The sequence below is a fragment of the Cyanistes caeruleus genome, chromosome Z (assembly GCF_971803275.1).
Source record: "Cyanistes caeruleus chromosome Z, bCyaCae1.hap1.1, whole genome shotgun sequence".
NCBI classification, from domain to species: Eukaryota; Metazoa; Chordata; class Aves; order Passeriformes; family Paridae; genus Cyanistes; species Cyanistes caeruleus.
Window position 1 is genome coordinate 78919400 of NC_141732.1, and position 19818 is coordinate 78939217.

Genomic DNA, 19818 nt, shown 5'->3' on the forward strand with positions numbered 1-19818 from the left:
AAGCAGGTTAGAAATTATTTGCTTGAGTGTTTTAAATGTGAGGGAGTGTTGATCATGCTTTGGGATACAAAGATGGGAAAGATGAGGGCTTGAGGGTGCTACCAGCCCTGATTCTTAATGAGAGCCTCAAGACTTAATTGGCTAAGATTAGCAGACTTTATCTCACACATGTAACCATAACTCCAGGCTTGGGAGGATTTCCTGGGGACCGTGGCGCTTCCATAGCTCCACCTCATCGTGAAGTGCTGGGCTGGTTGTGAAGCCTGGGGCTGTTCTCCCCATGCCTGCGGAGCAGCTGCACCGCTTCCCCGGCTGCTGCTATTTCACAGCATGTGAAGAGCCTGAATCTAGAGAGCAGCAGGGCCAGACTGTCTGGAGAGCTGCCCAAACACAGCCACGTGTTGCTTCCTAGCACTGGAAACTGAAGCAGGGGAAAAAAAAATCCCCAGCAGCTGCATCCGAGCCGTGTGTCACAGCTGAGCCGTCCCCAGCGCACACAGCGTAAATCAGAGGACAGCTGTCAGGTCCAACTGCTCAGCTCGTGATGGAAATCGGGGAAAAGGCAAATCAATGAGATTTGTGGAGCCCTTTGGAAAGGTTTCTTAGCTCTTTGGTTTTGCATGGGGAGCCCTTTCCTTATGGTGTTTTGGGACAGACCAGCTTTTCCCAGGTGGGGATGGGATGCCAGAGGAGGAGCAGCTTGCTGAAGTCCTGCTGAGACAGGAGCGCACCAGGCTGGCTGAGAAAACCCCTGATTCTGGGCTTCCCCCTCTGTCCTGGCAGCTGCTGAATGTTTCCTCGGGGGTCACAGCGGGTGGCTGCCAGCTGGACCTTTGGCTGTTGCATAATAATCATCCAACTGAGAGGGACATGAGGGTGGGGAGGCCTCTGCTGCTTCAGTGTCCCTGCAGGGTCCATCACCTGCTCCACTCTGAGCTCTCAGACTGAGTTTTGGAGACACCTGTGTTAACACCTGCAAGATGAGAGCAGGTGCAGGGCCAGGCTGAGCTGCAGACTGCATTTTCCCAACAATGTGCAAAAAGGTGTTCATGTTTTATTGCTCTGTGCTCAATTCCTCCGCCTGGAAATCATGAGGAATTTCACCAGAAAAGAAACCAAAAAATCCTCAAAAAAAACCCAACAACAACAACAAAAAAAAAAAAATAGAGGAATTAAAATTATGAACTAGCTGTGAAAAATGGGGCTCAGCCTCAAGTGAAAACTCATACACATTTTATCACAAATTGGCATACTGTTCTCATCAGGCCAATATGCAAAATAATAACTGCTTTAGGAAAAAAAAATCATCTGCAAACTAGCAAACTATTGTGGATCTATTTAAAAGAAAACATTTATATGCGAAACCAAGAATAATTAAAGTAAAATGCTAGAAAAATGTAGAATCCATCAGGCAAATTTAGGGCTTCTAAGCTGACATATGTATCTTTTTACTTAAAATGCCTTCAATCAAAAGGTGTGGATGGAATCTCTTTTGGCTATATCTTTTGGCTAGTACTGTAGAAATACTCCATCTGTTGCAAACATTTCATTGTGGTTCTTTTCCAGTCTTCCTTTGACTGAAAGTATTAAAAAAAAAATCTTCTTTTGTCTGTACATATCCTTTGGTAGATGTAAGATATTAAGATGGAACTTTGAATAAAAGTAACTAAAAATATTAAAAGTTTCAAGATTTATTTTAGAAGTAAGTTGGTTGTATTTGGTACGGTCTCCAGTAAAGCACTCTAAATATCTTGATACTCAGTGCTGTTCTGGGTACTTATAAGCAAAATTTTATGTGTCAAATGGTAAGTGTATAAAAGATCTTTCAAATTACATTTAGAACTGAATAGGTCTTAAAGGTCTGGGAAGTGTTTTGTATTTCTAAGCTATTCTTTGAATTTTTAAAGTACAGGGTCAGCAGTGAAACAATAGTGGTCCTGGTCTGTGTGACCTTTCAGGAAATCCTTCACTTTGCCTCCAAGCAGGCAGTCACTCTTAGTAACTTCAATTAACTTCAGAAACATTTCTTATTTTGTTAAATGCTCACTTCTCTGAAGAATTTCAATACTCGGCTGTGTTTCTGCTCCTCCAATTGACAAATATTTCTCCTACACAAATATTTCTCCTAATTTACTCCTATGTGAGTAAGCAGAGGCTTTACCAATTGGAGTGTGTTTAAAGTAAGACTTATGATTCCTTCTGTCTTTGCCAGCTAGCACCTACATGGGAGGACATGGTGCTGCCTCCCCCTGCCTTGAAGTCCTTCAGCACTGCACTGTCCTGAACTGTGTAAACTCTAGTAAAAAAAAACATCCAGCAACTCCAAAATGACAAACTAATCTAATAAATGCTTCCTCTAGCCCCTTGATAAATACGCCTCTAATGCTAATGAAGCAGCTGTGCTGGTTAATTGGATTATGTTGGCTGATAAAACCTAGCAGAGAGGAAATGTTTTATTTCTTTTCCTTCACAAGGAGATGCTAGCTGTACCTCGGGGATGGAAGAACACTCTGGTGGTTCTGGACACCTTTTCCATGCTCCCTGTTTGGCCACTGCTGTGGCTGCAGGGGAGCTTGGGTGACCTCAAGAGAAGCAGGGGGATGGCTTGGCTGGGTATCAGCAGCACATCTGTGATTTCAGAGACTTGGAAAATAGGTGTTTAATGTTGCTTGGAAAGTGAAGCTTCCTTTGCAGAGGATAGGGTTAGCAATGTGCCTATGGATGCCTCGGAGATGAACTTTTGAAAAGTCATTCTTCAATCTGCAGCCAGAGGGAAACTTCTGGCCTGGGGCTGGGGAAGAGAAGGGAGCAGGGACAGAGCAGGGCCTGGAAGACCTTTATGAGGCAAAATCACAACCAACTTTTACTTTGACAAGAGAATGTGGCTCAGGGTTGTGCTCCAGCACTGAGCTGATTTCCTCTCATTGTCCTTGGGGAAGCGCCAAGATTCCCTTTGCTCAACCACATTTCTTCCTGATGGAGGAGTTCTTATCACGTCCTTGTGGGGTAACTAACGCTGAAATCATTGCACTCTTGGCAGCCACAGTCAGAGAGTGATAATATGGAGCCAGAGGAGCCTAGAAGATGTGCTGGGCTGTACTCCCAAAATTCCTGGAGCCAGCACCACCTCCAGCCTTTCCTATTCGCTTCCTAATCTTTCAACCCAATCTCTCTGATGTTTCAGAATGAGTCCCCTGGTATTTCCCCTAATCTGGCATTTAAAATCTCAGGCAATAAAGCTTTCACCACTTCCCTTAGGGAGACGATTTTCCAGCCTGTGGCTCTCCATTCAAAAGCTTTCCACACGGATTCTCAGCTTAGACATGCCCTTCTGTAATTTCACCCCATTAAAATCATTAATGTACCCCCAGCCTTCTCCCTTGATGCCACTTGCTTCATTCAGACATTTACAGATCACTGGTGTTTCCCCACTCAGTTTACTGACTCTGCGGTACTTAAAACAGTCAGAATTCCTTTCCCTCTCTTCTGTAAATCCTCCAGCCTGCCGATTCTTCCAGCCGTGGAGTCTTGGAGCTCCTTCCCGTGTATCACTCTTCCTGCAAACCCAAGGCAGATGCTCACCGCCCTCGCCCGTGTCCTTATGCTTTCCTGTACTCCGTCCAAAACCGCACCGCCTGTTCCCAGCGCCTGTGAGCTGCCTGGTGTCCTCCAGGTGTCTATTTTTCAGGAGCCCTGCCTCCAAAGCACATTGTTCCCTGGAAATACAGCTTCTGGATTTTCTCCCCCTCCAGCCAGCTGAGTGGTGAAGGTTGATGTTTCAAGCCGCGTAAGAAATCCAGAGCGGGCTCTGGATTCTTCCCCAGCACGGGGAAGGTTTTGTCTTTGTGTAGATTTTGTCAGTGATTTCCTTAATGCTGACACCGCAAATAATGTGGTTCACCTTCCCTGATGGGACGTTTTGTTTTTACATATTTGGTGAGATGTACCTCGCAAAGTAGCGGTTTAAAAAAAATAATTGTGGATTCCTGAATGCGTGGTTCTGCTTCTAGCTGAATCTCTCCATCTCTTCTGTTGTGAAAAATGCTTCTGAGGTGGCATGATGCCTGCTTTTCCCGAGCCCATGCACACGATTTGGGTGGTGGTGCGGGTAAATTTCCCACATTTTTCCATCCTGGAAATGGACAGCCCTGGACTGAGTCTGTGCCACGAGCAGATCTACGGTGCATGCTTAACTCTTGAATTTCCCGGGTGTTCCTAGCCCTGACCGGCATTCGTGGACCATGCTGAAATGATTTCCTGCCACATTTCTGAGTCTCAGGGATGACATCTGCGCTGTGCAGGACAACTCCCGGGGAGCAGAACAGGACAGTGTTTAACGAGAGCATTACAACGTTTAAAGTGTACAATACAGTGATTAAAATGTGCATTACTATCATTAAAGACAGCATTACAGTGTCACTCTGATTGCATAGCATGCTTCCCGCATGCAGCCCGAGGGCCTCCAGTCTCCAGGGATGCCTTCCAAACCCAAAGATCCCGGGATTCTGTGGTCTCAGGGAACTGAGGATCGCCAGGATCGGTGTCCAGGGGAGAACATGCTCCAAGTGTGTGATGGGTGCTGGTGGGTGTGTGTGACACTGACAGGGACAGAGTCAGTGACAAGGGACAGTGATAGGGACAGGGACACAGTGACAGTGACTGTTACTGAGTGACAGGGACAGTGATAGTGACAGGGACAGTGACAGTGGCACAGGGGCAGTGACACAGGGCTGGTGACACAGGGACAGTGACTAGAGACTCAGGGATGCAGGTGGACAGGGACACAGGGACACAGACACAGGTGGACACAGGGACACAGGGACAGGGACACAGGCACACAGACACAGGTGGATGCAGGGACACAGGGACACAGGGACACAGGGACACAGGGACACAGCGACATTGACACAGGGACAGGGACAGAGGCAGAGACACAGGTGGACAGGAACACGGGGACACAGCGACACTGACACAGGGACAGGGACACAGGCATGCAGTGACAGTGACACAGACATCCAGTGACAGTGACACAGTGACACAAGGGACAGTAATGGTGGCCCAGTGACACACGGACGCAGGCACAGACACAGGCAAATAGTGACACAGGGACACAGTGACAGGGACATGGACACACAGGGACACAGATGCAGAGACAGGGACATAGAGACACTGTAGCATGGGGACACGGGCACACAGGGACATAGGGACTTCGGGACACAGGCACATCAGCAAACAGGGACACGAGGACACGGACACGGAGACGTGGCGATATAGAGACACAGGATCACAGGTGTCCAGGGACAGGCACACAGGGGGACAGGAACATAGGGACACAAGGACACAGGGACAGACGGACACAGGGGCACAGGTGCATAGACGTGGGAACACGGACACGGGGACACAAGGACACAGGGACATGGAGACGCGGTGATACGGAGACACAGGAACACGGGGACAGGGACAGGGATACAGGGACACGGATAGGTACACGGGGACAGGGACACAGGACGACGGGGACAGGGACACAGGACGACGGGGACAGAGGGACAGAGGGACAGAGGGACAGAGGGACAGAGGGACAGAGATACAGGGACATCGGGACAAGGACACAGGGACACAGGGACAAGAGAGATAAAGGGACAGGCACAGAGGTACAGGGACACAGGCACAGAGCTATAGGGACACAGGGACAGAGGGACAGGGACACAGGGATACGGGGACAGGAACACAGGGACAGAGGGACAGGGACAGAGGAGACAGGGACATATGGACACAGGGGCAGGGACACGGGGACAGGGACATAGGGACACAGGGACAGGGACACGGGGACACGGGGACACGGGGACACGGGGACACGGGGACACGGGGACAGGGCCAGCGCTGTCCCGCAGCCCCACGGGTGGCGGCGCTCCCGCCGTTCCCGCTCCGGCCGCGCGGGGTCGCTGTGGGGCGCGCGCGGCGCGCGCGGCGCTCGCGGCGCGGCGGGCGGAAGTGACGGCGCGGCGGCCCCGGTGACATTCCCGGCTCTTCCCGGCCGCTCCGGCTGCTCCCGCGGCTCCGGCTCCTCCGGCCGCCCATGCCCCGGCCGCTGCCCCCGCCGGGGAGGCCGCGAGGGGCCCAGCCTCGCACAGGTGAGCGCGGTGCCGTGCGGGCGGGGGGCGGCCCGGCGCCGCGGGGAGGGGCGGTACCGGCCTGGCTGCCCCCGGGCGGGAGCGGCCCCGCAGCCCCCGGGGCGCGGGCGGGGGCTGCGCCCCTCAGGGGTGGTCCTGCCGCCGCTGTTCCCGCTTCTGCTCCTGCCCCAGCCCCGCCGCTCTCCTCTGCCCTCACCCTGCGGGGCGAAACTCCCCAAAGATCCGTGGAGCAACTCGGGGCCGCTTTGTCTTTCCTGGGACTTTTGTAACGTGCCTCGGGGTTTGGGTTTTTTGGGTTTTTTTTCTCTTTTTCTTTTTTTTTTTTTTTCCCCTTTTTGTTTCCTTCCTGTAACGACTTTTGAAGTCGTGTGAGCTGTCGGAAGGTACCCCTCGGAAAAACAAGGGGTGCCGGGGCTCCAGTTGTGCGCTTCTCTAGGGGTTTCTTTGCGTCTTTGTTTACCTTGGATGGTGTGTTCCTCTGGTGGGAAAATGTGTTTTGTATGGGAAGGACGCTCAAGTTGCTCATTGCGTATCTAGCCTGGGTTCCCCTTGAGCTCCTGACGTCTAATGGGTTGCAGATGTGGCTCCGAGCCATACAGCCATCCGAGGGGAATATAAAACTTAACTGTGCTACTTGTTCCTTTTTAAAAGCGAAAAAAAGGCGCACTGAGCAGACTTGTAATATTTTAACTATTTCCCCCGCTCCAGTACTTCGTTCCAGTAACTTTCTTTGCCTGGAGGTTATTGGACAACAAAGGTCACATTCGGAAAGACTTGGGATTTTTGTTGTTGTTTTTCTGAGTTATCTTAGGGTAGTTTGTTAAGTAGTATCTAAGTGTATTTATGTTTTACTTTGTTAATCATGGAACAAGGTGACTTGCCTTAAAGTTTGTAGGTACCTAGGTGAAACTATAACTGCAATAACTTTGTTAAACAAGGTCGTGGCTGTGACTATTTACACACTTTAAACCAGCACAAAGTAACAACACTTCAAAAGCTGAAAAAAACTTGCGTGTCAAGACGGCAGAAGTCAGTCCTGCTGTTTTTGTTTTTTTTTCCCTGACAAGTAATTCTAGCTTTTAAAAGTGAACAAATAAGTAAATCTTTGAACCCTTGAGCATCTCTTTAAAAATGTAAAATTTATTTTAATTCCCCCTCCCAGAGATTTTATTCGGTTTTAGATCTTCTCTGGTACTTGTCAAGCATCAGACCAAATAATACTTCACTTACAGGCAAGGGCTAAATTATTTCCACTTTTCAAGCTAAAAATTTAAGTACAAACAGTAATGCCTCTTCCCTTGGAACAGCAAACAAATGGTACATTTAAAATGTTTCTCTTAAAGCGTGTTATGTTGCTTAAGTCTATTAAAAATGTAATGTTTGACCTTGAGGTGGAAACTGAGCATGGTGCTCTTATGAGGTCCCCACTGTGTGGTTCTCCTGCCCCAGTTACCACCTGTAATTGCTGTTCCTTGGTACAAGTGCTGGGAACCACGCAGTTGGGGCAGCACAGCTTTCCCCGCTGCCCTGGAGGAGGGAAAGGTGGCCTCTGTGGTGGAAATAGGTCTGTACCAAACTCTCAGGAGAACAGTGAGTTGTTTGTCATGTATTTGCTAAACCCAGACATTCCCCTACCTATCTATATATAAATATATATATACACAGTAGCAAAGCAGTCAGCGGAAGTGTGGGGAACTCACCTGTCCAGCAGCAGTCATTCTTAAGAGTCATTTTCTGACTCCTCTAGTAACCTAGAGGAGGCTGGTGGTGTCCAGACAAGCTCCAAAAGGGGTGGTTATGTGGCTGCTAAAAGCCAATAAAAGCAGTTTTTTGTGGTTCTGGCTTACCAAGGACACTGGTGCTCTGTCTGAGGAACCGAGGGCAGGGCCACAGAGGGTGGTGGAAGGCGCTGTGTGTGCGTCTGGGCAGGTGGTATTTCTGCTTGAGTACATGAGGGTAGCAGTTCTGACTCATTTTGAAACACTCTTTAATTGCAGTGTGTTGACTATTTCTGTTTGCTCTCCAGCCCAGTGGCTGATAAAGAGGTGCAGTGAGAAGTCAGGGAGCAGGGAGGACTGTGGTCTTACACATCCAGATGCGTGATGTGTGTGGCGGTGCAGCCTGGTCATCTCTGCCTGCTTGGAGGGACTCCTGGAGCACAAAGCAGGAGTGGGTGCCATAAGCTGGGAGCTGTGGAGGGAGAGGAAATGGGAAAGAACCTAAGCCACACACAAGGCAGTTGAGAATGGTGGTCACGGTGCACAGAAAATGTTCCCCTGCTCTAGATGATAAAGAGGAGGTAGGAAGGATGTTTGGTGCCTTTGACAAATGGGCATTGTGGAGGGGGTGGAATTAATGGGGTAAGTTAAGGTTGACTGGACAAAGAGTAAATATGGATTATCATGAGGGGCTTTGAACATCAAACATTAGGGAGATAAGTTGGTGTAACTCAATCAGAGCAACAAGAAATAATTGCCTTGGCTGTCCTGACCTCATTCGCCTTGCTGTATATTTACCTTTAAAATGTAGGATTCTTTGCCTGGATCCTGTTCACTTTCTTCCCTTTCTCTTGTATATTATTATCACATCAACTCCCTGAACCACCAAGGATGTATGTGCCATCTCTGACCTGCCTGTATATCAACATCTCACTGAAACATCTGTTAATGAGATGGGGGGTCTTTACGTACCACACGGTGAAGGGACTGCACAGTGAGTGATCCAACTCTCTGGTTACCCTCTGACCAAAATACCACCAATTATCTAGTGATATGAAAGCTTTGGAGAGTTTTTCAAACAAGTAAATAGTTTCAAGCAACTTACTTGTTACTTGTCCATAACGTTTCAAACTTGTGTTGATTGTACTTTTTGACAGAATTGGGTCTATGGTCAATCTCAGCTTCTGTGTTTTTATCTGCAGTTGACAGAATGGCTTAGAAAACTGCAACCATTGACAGAAACTGAGCAGCAGATTTCATAATACATTTACTAGATCAAAGTAAAAGATTTAATTACCGTAATTGCTAGTGTGTAACTTGTACTCTGAAAAAGAATTACTAAAACTTGAATACATCTTTTCTGCCTTGAGCATTACGGGCGGTGAGGGGAATTGAAAATGAAGCAGCACTGGGAGAGGGGGACAGCCATAGTACTGGGAAACAGCTCTGAGATAAAGTGTGGTACAGTGTGTGTCAGTGCTCTGAGATGACCTTATGTGGAAAGGAAACAACTTTTGGTTTTCCAGAACCAAAAGAAATGTTCAGCACATGAATGGGAGTTCAGCCTTTATCACTCTAACTCAGGAGCAACCAAACCTCAGATACTGGAATCTGTGGCAGCAGAAATTAATTACAGGGAACTTGAACAACACAAATCACCACAAAATTTGTACTTTTTGTCACATCTTCGTTCCAGGTTTTTAATGCATAATGCAGTTCTGAGTCTGTGACTTGAAGTTTAGAACACAATGTCCACAAATGTGCAATTTTGAGCAAAAAGAGAACTGGATGAAAGGGATTGTAAATCAAAATGTGCATATGGTGTAAACATTAGCCTGTGCTGTTGCTTTCTCTGATGTAGTACATCTCTGAGCTGAGCTGAGTGACTGATACCTCGTCACTTACTGTTTAAGGGCTCAAATTTAAATCTGTTTTTGCCCATTCCCACTTGTTCGTGTTGCCTCCCCCTGTGTCTGATCAGCGTGAATGGAGCCTGTAGCAGTTTTTCCGTGGATGTCACTGGCTCCCTGCAGCTGGGGCACACACGGGTTACTCCTGCAGGGCTGGAAATGAGATGTGGCTCAGCAGCGCAGGTGTTGCAGTGACACTGTGTCAGATGCATTTCTTACTGCTCCAGGAGGTCGAGGAGCTTGCCCATGGTCATAAGGTGTGTCAGCTTTAGGTTCAGAATGATTCCACCTAATATTCCTTTTTATTTAAGAAGGTGTTCAGGGTTTTTGTATCAATCTGACCACATAGTCTCTCTCTAATGCTCGGAAATTGATCTGAGTAGTAGAATAGCATGCAGGCTTCAGTCTTACCATGCCTTTTGATACTTGGTCTCTAAGAAGATGTTAATACTCAATCTGACAACTTTTGAATCATAAGTGGAACAGGTGGTCACTTTTTAATTAAATGCAAGTATTTGAAGACTCCTTCAAGTTAACATTTTTGTTTCAGTGTGTGTGTATCATGGATTTGACATTATAGTGAGGATTCTGCAATGTTCTGCAAGATGCTCTTCTGAGGCTTCAAAATTTCCTGAAAATGAGCATGAAGAGCCAGACCTTGACTGAATAAGTGTTCCTCTTGCTACCTCTCTGCTCTAGTGTCTTGTTTCATGATGCTTGATTGTTAGCATTTCACAACTTATTTTAGAGAAGGCAGATTTTAGTTCCTTTCATTCAACATGGGTAGAGGCCAAGTGACTCACAGTAGCAGAGCTGGGAATAACTAAGAGCCAGACTTTATAATATCGGTTGTCTGCATGATGAAACAATTACCATTTCAGTAATTTGTTTTCCACTGGGACCATTGCATTTCCATGGTTCCAGTGTGAGGCTGGTGCTCCAACAGCGCTGTCAAACACTTGAAGAAAAAAATCAGGTTATCCTGATAGCAAGGTGGGGCTGAACCAGCGCTGTTCTCTTGTACTTTGGCTTTCTCATCAGCTGGTAATTCTCCTGGCTCCTCAGCTCACTCTTCTGGTTCATGCTCTCTTGGAATGCCAGATCTTAACAGAAAGACATTTCTAAGTAATCTGGCAACTTAGGGAGAAAAATCTAAAAGAATAGATCAGGGAAGCTGTCTACTAATTCTGTGTGCTTGTGGTTGGAAATGCAATGATTTAAAGGCTGTTTCCTAATGAAGGAAGTTGGGTGAGGAAAGAATGGTCTTTTGGGTAGCAGTTCCTGTGGGCCCATTACTGATAAGTGCAATTTCTGTTGCCAATAACTAAGGTTCCTCCAGAGGAAGTAACACCTTTTGGTAGCGCTGTGCAAAATCTGTCTGGAGTTACAAAAAAGCCACTTATTTCTTTGAGTATTGTATTTAGAAAGCCTTCAAGGTGAAGTCCTGTTTTTCTTGGTTCCATTTACTGTTGTTAGCAAGTCATCTTAAGTGCAAAATACCAACTTTGGATCCACTCACTGTAATTAAAAAAATCCAGGAATTGTTGAATAAATGTAAACTAAGGAAGTTCATTAAATATCTTGCCAGAGTTACCGTCGTAAACCCTTAATAATTAGTTATAAACCTCACCTCAACTTAAAGTGAGTTTGATAACAGACAGCTGATTTCCCTTGTTTTACAAGATCAGAATGGGTTTTATTACTGCTTTAACACCTGTAATGGATTTAATTTTTTGTCTATATGGAACTTTCCAAGCTCCAGCAGCAATAAGGCTGTGTTGAATTAGTGGAATGAGGTTGAATTGATAATCCAGGCTCCATGCTCTTTCTGTTTTTTCCTTCCATCTCCCCTTTTACTGGAAAGCTGTTTATATAGTTTATATCTCCTGTTGCTAACCATTAGTTCTGCCAGCTGAACCACTTTTTTCTAAACAGAAATAATAATGTAAGAAGTAGTTTTGAGATAAAAGATGCATTTTAAGGCTTGTTTGATTTGTAGGGCTTTTTTGTGGGGAGGGGGGAAAAGAGAGGTTTAATGGAGTTTTAAAAGTTTTTTTTTTTCTTCCTGTCAGTACTTGCTTGCATGGTACTGCTGAAAACTACCTTTTCATTTTCTTTTTATCTTTTTGTAGCTGGTAACCTGGTATATCTTCTCACTGTTATTTCGTTTCTGCAGTCAAATACATGCAAAGTCTTTTGTGTGTTGTGGGAAAGAAATGCTTTCTGGTCTCTGTTGTTCTCTTGAAGTAGAGCTCAAATTTCTTCTCCTCTGCCAACTGGAAGTAAATACTGTAGAAAGTATGTGATAGTAAAGCCCATGTTAGAGGCATCTTTGGTGTCACACCCATGGCTGGTTTTTGACCCAGTCTGTTCTTTTTTTTAAATACTCAAGATAGCTTTTGTTCATTTGTAGAGCTTCTGTGTTTGCTTCATATTGAGATCTATGACATGAATCCTTTGTTCTTTTAGGAGCACTTTGGACACATAAAGACTGCTGATTGTTAGCAATCTGGTGGATGCTGAAATCAGCTGGCACCTTCTTGGTACTAGTCAATTGGTGTCAAGAACAGCAGCCCAACAGCTGTTAAATTTCATCATTTGAATGCCACATGACTGTCTTTAGTGTACTGATACCATTTATTTTTCAGTGGTATACTCCTGTAAATCTGTATTATAGTATTTAGATTTGATACTACTAGCTTAAATTAAATTAAAGAAGCAAGTGAATAATACGAGTGGCTATGTGGATAAGAAAACAATTTGAGATGAGGGCTTGTTGGGTTAGCAGCTCCTTTTCAGCCCTTCTGTTGAATTTGGATGTGTCCAAATTCTACAGAAGAATTTGGATATGTGACCTAATGGTGAGACCACAGAATGGGTATCTTATTGCCGTATACCTTATGGCAAAACTATTCATTGGTGTTGAATTAAAGCATTTGAAACTTTAAAATTCCTGAGGGTCGGTTTTATTTGGTTCCCATGGCAAAGATGTGTAAAAACGTCTGTCCATAAAATATTTACAAGCTGTAGAGTTACTTAGTATCTCATAACTCATCTTTGTTAAATGCTGTCGTAAACCCACAGCTAATATAGTTCAGTGCCTTGAGCTTTTGGGTAGGTGTGGGAGATGTGGAGATGCTGGAAAATTGCTGTGGAATGTGACACTTGAGGACATGGTTTAGTAGTGACCATGGTGGTGGTGCTGGGTTGAAGGCTGGACTTGATGATTTTAGAGGTATTTTCTAACCTTTATGATTTTGTGAATACGCCACTGCTGAGATGGATTTACTGCTCTGAGGTTACATTGCAGTTGTCCTGATCTACCAGTTGGAGCTGTTGGCAAATGACACAATGATGATCAGGATCAGGATATCCTGCTATATGTGTATAGATATAATGCTTTCAGGATAGCTCAGGTACATGTTCCTAACTTCTGCTCTGAAAATTAGGATTTATTTGTTACATGGGGCACAAGCAATTCAAAATGTGGCTTTTATGTCAGCATTACTTTGATTGTGGTAGGACAGTATTTCTTGAGGAGATCTGCTTATATATAATGGGGAAGCACAGAGCCCATTTCATTCAAGGAAAAGAAATGAGATAGGTAAAGTGTGAAAATCTGTTAAACTCAGTATCTTAGAAAAAGATGGTCCATCCATGTGATGATCCTCTGTAGGATGACCTCCTGCAAGCCAATGCATAGCAGAGAGAAGAGGGAACTTTATTTATGTTGATTTCTGCCACTTGTTTTATGAAAGAAAAAGTGTAAAAGTGAATCACTTAAAGTTTTAGAAACAGGTTGTAATAAAGATATGCCCCCTCTAATTTTTAGAGTAGGGAGCTTCATAGACTTTAAACTGTTGTGCCCTTGAGAAAAATGGTTTCATTATGAGGAAAAAAGGATATTCTTATGAGGCTAAGTGCAGCCAACCCTGCATGCTTTTATCTGTGTGCAAGGATTGTAATTTTTTTGTTGTGGGGTTCCAAGTGCAGCTGGTGAATGTTTTATGGAAGCCTGTGTGTGGAGTTGTGAAGTAAACCTTAGCTGGTACTTGCCTGTCCTTTGAAAGAGGCAGAATATGTGCATTAAGCATTACAATGCAAAAACCTGTATTTAAATAGCAGTCTTGCTTCTTATGTAGGATAAAAAATGCTGCTTTTCAAGATCGAAAAGGATGCTCTGCATTGTATTAACACATACACTTGTAATTTGTATTCAGTCTTGGGTAATTTGTGTATGCAGCCTGTTGAGCACTCAGTAGGAGCAGCCTGTTTTTAACCTTCATTTATTTATGCAAAACCAGTTGAAACACAGAATTAGTTTAATCCTTTCTTCTTTTGTTTTGCACTGCAATTCTGTGGGATCCAAAGGATCCTATTCTTTGGGGTTGCTACCAGGCCTGATTTGTGAATCATCTGATGAAGATCCAGCTCCCCTCCCAGAAATGTGCCTTAGGTAGAATCGCATGCCAGTGAGTCAGCTTCAGGGCAGCATTTTCAAAGGAACGCTATATAAATTACACAGTATCCCTGTGGGGGCGGCTCAGTGTTATGAAAAATCTGCTGTGAAGCATCGTGCACACACATCCACACAGAGCTGAGTCAACTGTCTTGAGTTAAATTGACTGAGTGCTGGTCACACTTCTCTTGTTCTAAGTGCACCAGTTTGTGTGACACTTAAAAGAAAATGAAAAGGAACATGTGGTATCTTTGGGATGAGCTGAACAACCTGGGAAGTCCAGAAAGTCTTTCTTTCTACATTTGTCTGGGTGCAGATCAGTCTTTCCTGATAGATGACTGATTATTTGAATTGATTAATCTTTAGTTAATTAAGCATTGTGCTGTCTGGCAGAAGGTAATGGCTTTAAACTGACAGAGAGTAGGTTTAGATGAGATATTAGGAAGAAATTCTTGGCTGTGACGGTGGTGAGACCCTGGTACAGGATGCTTCGTCCCAGGAAGTGTCCAAGGCAAGGCTGGATGGGGCTTGGAACAGCTTGATCTACTGGATGGTGTCCTTGCCCTTGGCAGGGGATTGGAACTGGATCATTTTTAAGGTCCCTTCCAACCCAAACCATTATGTGATTCTCTGATATCTGTGTGTGTTTTTTGTACTAAAATGTCACTGGTGAGTACACTGAATGAATTGTGTTGATTTTCAGTGGAAAGGAAGGTGATTTAAGAAGGAAAAAAGCGTGATTGAGACACAGCTATACCTGCAAAGGGTTTTGGTGAAGCTTTGGAAGTGGACAGGTTCATTAGCACTTCACATTTTCAGAATTACATGTCCTTCTGTCAGAAGAGGTCCTAACTTTGGCTTTTTGCCAAAAAATTATCCTGTATTATGAAGCAGACGTGCATTGCAGTCAACCCTTCAGTACCCAGGCTGTGTGTACCTTCTCTCCTTTCCCAACCCACCCTCCTCAGACACACAGTCTATCAAGTGTTCGAGTCAGAGTTCTTAATGAGCTTGTCTGTGTGTTTACATTTTTAAAAATAGTCAGCTATTTTGCATAATGTTATTAGCCTCTGTGTTAAGCATTTGTCATTACCTCTCTCACACCTCTGATTTATTCCATCTCTGTTGGGTAAATGTGAGATAATGTAATCCACTGGTGATGGAAATAATTGTGTAAAAATGAGCCATTACAGCAGTTAGTTCCTTATAAATATCAAAACATATTCAGATTTAGATGAAAACAACTGACTTCTGTGGCAGTGAAACTATGGGGTTGGAAGAATCTGGAAGGATCTCTGGTTAACTGTGTACTCCAAACAAATAACTTGTATGCAGCACTGTAGTTTAACTTTTCATTTATATAATCACAAAAGCCTAAAGAATGCACTCAGTGTTATTTACTGCAATAATATAGGTACAGTTTCTTATTTTTAAAAAAAATTATGGCTTCCAGTGGAATGGTAAGTGATGAGAGGAGGGGGGTTGTTCAAATTGTATTCTTTCAGCACTAACTGAAAGGGCATTAAAAGGTAGTGCTCTGCTAGACATTTTTTTTTTTAATTTCAACAATTGCTAGAATTGGCATAAGAAGGTGATGCGACCATAAGCAGGGAACTGTTGTCTGTGGGACTATGATTAAGAGGAAATGTGTTAGTAATAAGCTAAAGTGAGTTTTCCAGCAAGCTGCTGTGAGAACACCAGTACCTCCAAAACAAGAAACTGTCCTGTCCTTTTTCCTTCAGAAAAAGAAGAGCTGGTTTGCTTCACACAAGCTAGGAATTCTTTATCATTAGTCAGCTCAATAACAACTAAAATGACAATGTACAATTAAGGTTAGGGTGTCATGGGGTTTATTAAGTATTCAGGCTGTTAAGAGATATTTCCTTGTTCAGCTTAAGTAAGCTGTAAGTAGAATGAGTAGCATTCTAGCTGTTAATATATGATAGGTGATTAGTATGTTGATTGCTTGGCCTGAGTAGCTGGATTTGATGAAGCCTTCAACCTTAAGCTGTAAACTTACAGCTAGAAATGTTTGTTTCTGGAACGGAATTAATTTCCTTAGTAATCTTCCTAATAGCTGATACAGAGCTGTGTTTTGTCTGTGTTGTGAGAAGGACATCAGTAACAAACGGATATTTTAGTTGCTGCTAAGTACTGTTTACGTTAGTGAGGGCTTTTTTAGTTCTCTGTGCTCTGCCAGGGAGCAGAGACACCAGCAGCTCAAACCAGAGATCATCAGGCAACAGCCATCAGCAGAAGCTGCAGTTCCACACACGTTGAACAGCCTGCCTGGACATGGAGAAGGAACCCAATAAGGTGCTGTAAGGCCTCAGAAATCAGCAGTGAACTAAGAGGTGCAAGGCAAGATGGGTGAGGGGCAGGTGCCTAAATTGTGTAGTTTCCTGGGGATGTCTTTGTTCATGGTCACTCTCCAGAGACACACAGCCGATCTGCTGCTCTAACACTCTGTTAAATTATTTATTTTTATAATCTGATGCCTGAGACTCTGCTCTGGGAAACCTGCTATTTTTAATAAAAGTCTTTGTGCCATAGTGTATATATATATTACATGAAAATTGTTCTTTAGGTTGCTACTATCACCTCTGAGGCTTTTTGCTGTTAAAATTTATTTTTTTTCAATTTAGAAAAGTCTCAGAGCAAACAGTGCCATGAAGGAATGCTCAGGACCCTCTCCTTTATCTAGGCAGAACCTGTGAGTTCAAGGCGTGATGATACAAAACAGCAGGCAGCTTTTAATCAGATTTGTTTTTTTTTCTACAGGGATGATTTGTGCTTGTTCTCCCTTCCCTTCCTGCGAGCTGTGGCAGAAAATGTCACTTACTTTCTCATTTTGGTTTCTGCTGGCTGATTGAAAGGAGTCTACCCACAGAAGGGTGAGCCAGTTCTGTGCACAGCAGGAAATACGATGTTGAAGTCAGTTAGGTGGGAAAAGAATGGGGACAACACCCAGAGAGGCTAGGTGTGTCTGTAAATCTGACCTTCAAAATCCTTCTGGATTTCTTCCCTGAAGTGCAGATTCCCTTGTGTACAAATTGTGTGCCTTTACAAATGATCCATGATTTGAAAATATTTCCCAGGATAATTTAATGGTTTCTGCACACCGATGTGTTCTATGTGTGACTTGGAAAATAACATTTTTCTGTTGGAAAAATCCAGTGCAGAAGTTTTTTATAAAATTGCCTTTTGAAATTGTCATTGCAGTATCTGTTCATCAGTAAAAGGAGAATGCCATTTCTGATCAGTGTCTAATTAAGTATCCATCTGTGCCTGTAATCACAACTTATTTTTCAATGCTGTGTTCTCATTTGAGTAGAAAAATGTCCTTTCACTAGTACCACCTTGAGATTTCCTCTTCTAGTACTGTTACTAGAAAGGTGAGTGGCAAGAAAGGAATGAGAGTTTTTCAACTAAGTCTCTTCTTGCTGTTCTCTACATTTTTCAGGTAGAACTAAATAAGGACATTTTTTTCTTTCTTTGAGACAAGACTTTCCTTGGCTAGATAGTTTCTGCCAAACTGTGTTCTTCCCTGCAGCATAGTCTGAGTCATGATAGGGTTTTTTTGCCTCTGAGAGGAAGGAAAAGCTCTGGTTTTTATATATATATGTGTGTAAGTAATGGAATTGGTGACGTCTAAAGAGCCAGTTCAATGGACTTGTAGAGTACAAACCTTACCAGAACACATGGGTTTCTTTCTATATACAGAGAAACATGCCAGTGTCATAAAATTACTATTCCCTCCTCTACTACCAACTCATTGAAAATCACTGTGAGGGATCAAACCAGTCTGGTTGGAGTAGTTAAAGATCACACTTAATATTAAAAAAATCCAATAAAATCATTGTAATAGAGCTGTTAGCAAGGTGGCAATGTGCAGATGAAGCATATTTTTTCCTGGCTGATAGACCAGAGAGATGGAAAGGCAAGTGCAGGTGTTGTTACAGTCCCTTTGGGAGCTGTGAGGTAAATGATGTTTCCGAGTAGGACATTCGTGGAAAAAAGTCTACAGCTGACTTTGGCTGCCCTTTAGCTTCGTGTCAAGCTCTGTTCTTTGTGTTCCCTAGGCTAAAAGGTTGAACAGTGCAGAAACTGTTCTGCAGTTATTAGTATGAATATTTAAGTATGTTTTCATTTGGCCAAGCTAATACTCTTGGTTTGTGTCTGAGCAACCAATGCTTTCCCTATGTGTACATTTCTTAGACGCTTAAGAGAAGATACTTTTCATTTTAAAATGCATGGCCAGAGGAAACTGGGAGCTGCACTAGCAGGTACAATACAAATTCCACTTGTTCCATCATCAAATCTGTGTTTTATTTACCTGTATAATAGGAGAATTATTTGATAATACAGATTTGTGAGCAAATTACATAGAAATATTGATTTTTCTGACACGCATTTATGTCTCAGAACGTGTGTATTCATCATTTGGGTTTGTTGATGCCTGCTGTAGCCTTGGAAATAAATTGTTCCTACGTGGTATTTACTGCTTAGATGAAATTACTGTCTCCAGAAAGTCTTCTCTAAACTTGCTTTCAAGAGAGGGTTACTCATTGCAAGTATGCATAAATATTTTTCCTGATACACATGTTCCTCTATTCTACAACATGCATTTTTTTCTGGTTTTTGGAAGGGAAATGATGAGTTTATTGTTTGGGATTTTGTGTTTGTTTCCTCATATTTTGCAGACCTGGTCTTGTTGTCTCCATCTTTCTAGTGATGTTTGATATTAACCAACTTTTGTTTCCTTAGCTGGTGCTTCTCACCCACAAGTATTTTCATCATTTCCTTGCACCAAACAGCAGTTAATTCATTAGCCTGAAGGAAGCATGAACACTATTTTAGTATTCTCTAAAAATGAAGTTTCAAAGTGGATTAGGGCACACAGGACAATGCTGAGCTTTGCACAGCACCTTTCAGAAACAGGAAAGTACCCTTGTATTGTGTATTACATACATGTATACCATTACATGCTTACAGGCAGCTTAGAATGGATCAGGAAACTGAAGAAGGATTCTCAGTGTACAGAGAAATCTTTCTGAACCATCCATGCTTCCTCAGGGTGCTCAAGTGCTGATTGGCCTTCTCTGCAGAAATGTGGTTTTTCAGATAAGATCTCACTGTTGCATTTTCTTGCCTACACTTTGTTTTTTGAATTGCCATAAATTTATCATTTACTATACTTCTGAAGCTGTAAAGTATTTGTTCCATGCCATTCATCTGTAAGTGAATGTGGTAATTGAAAGATCTTTATTCTGTGTTATATTCCAAGAGGAAATTCAGGTGAAAGGCAAAGTGTGAATAATGAAGACAGAATGGTAACTATTGATCTCTCCAAGAAAATTTCCTTGAAGTTGCTTCAGGTACTTTTGGGTAGATAGTGTGCAAGTTAGCAGTCAAATAAACAGCTTGGTCTTTGTATTTGCACTGAAGCAATGCAATTTATTAAATTATAATTTGAAGTAAAATGTAGGATAATGGTGTGGGTAGATAATGTTTCTTGCTTGCAGCCCCTACTCTTTAATGCTTCTTTCCTGGCAGATTTGAGAGAAACTAAATCAGCCTTGAGGTTCTCATTTACATGG

General features: G+C 43.5%; 1 protein-coding gene across 4 annotated transcripts in view; it reads left to right on the forward strand.

Moving 5' to 3' along the window:
• The first annotated feature begins 5966 nt into the window (after positions 1–5966).
• Positions 5967–19818, forward strand: part of ARK2N (arkadia (RNF111) N-terminal like PKA signaling regulator 2N) — a 46221-nt gene continuing 32369 nt past the window's right edge. The window contains exons 1-2 of one of the 4 annotated variants that reach the window (XM_086867442.1): positions 5967–6131; positions 17000–17112. The gene's annotated coding sequence lies outside the window, so the exon portion shown is untranslated. Of the gene's footprint in view, positions 6132–16999; positions 17113–19818 lie in introns of those variants that run through there. The other 3 variants (XM_086867443.1, XM_086867444.1, XM_023944054.2) reach the window with 3 other exon arrangements.